Source organism: Poecilia latipinna, unplaced genomic scaffold (genome assembly GCF_001443285.1).
Source record: "Poecilia latipinna isolate Pla-1442-1.1 unplaced genomic scaffold, P_latipinna-1.0 Scaffold2104, whole genome shotgun sequence".
NCBI classification, from domain to species: domain Eukaryota; kingdom Metazoa; phylum Chordata; class Actinopteri; order Cyprinodontiformes; family Poeciliidae; genus Poecilia; species Poecilia latipinna.
In genome coordinates, this window is record NW_015114720.1 from 109,405 (window position 1) to 110,017 (window position 613).

Consider the following 613-nt stretch of genomic DNA (forward strand, 5'->3'; position numbering starts at 1 on the left):
ATTTGGTGGTAGGCAGAGGCTAAATCAATCGTGGAAAAAACAGTAGCCCCTCGTAGATTTGAGAACAGTTCATCCATGTGTGGTAATGGATGGCAATCAGCAACAATTACTTTATTTGGCTCCCTTAAATCAACACACATGCGTGGCTTTCCCCCATCTCTTCTTTGTGTCACGACTATGGGAGAAACCCAAGGAGAAGCATCAATACGTTCAATGATGCCCTTATCCTGGAGATCTTTGAGCTCCTCTGAAACAGCTTGTCTTACTGAAAATGGAAGTCTCCTGAGTTTTTGTTGCACTGGAACAGCATTAGGCAGTATATGTACTTTGTGTATGAAGTTTTTAGCGTAGCCAACTTCCTGAACTGACATGTCTGGAGAATGATCTGATACAGTCTCTGGCACAGCAGGTTCAACCGTAGGGGTAGGAGAAGTACTAGTAGTAATAACTTTTCGTCCTTCAAGTTTCATTTGTAAAGCCTGAAACAAATCTAAGCCAAGAAGAGCAGCACCTGACTCAACAACAACAAGAGTACCTGCAGTAGAATGACTATCATGAGAAATAGTAGCTTTTAAGCACCCTTTTACAGAAATCTTCTCTTTTGCATAGGTAA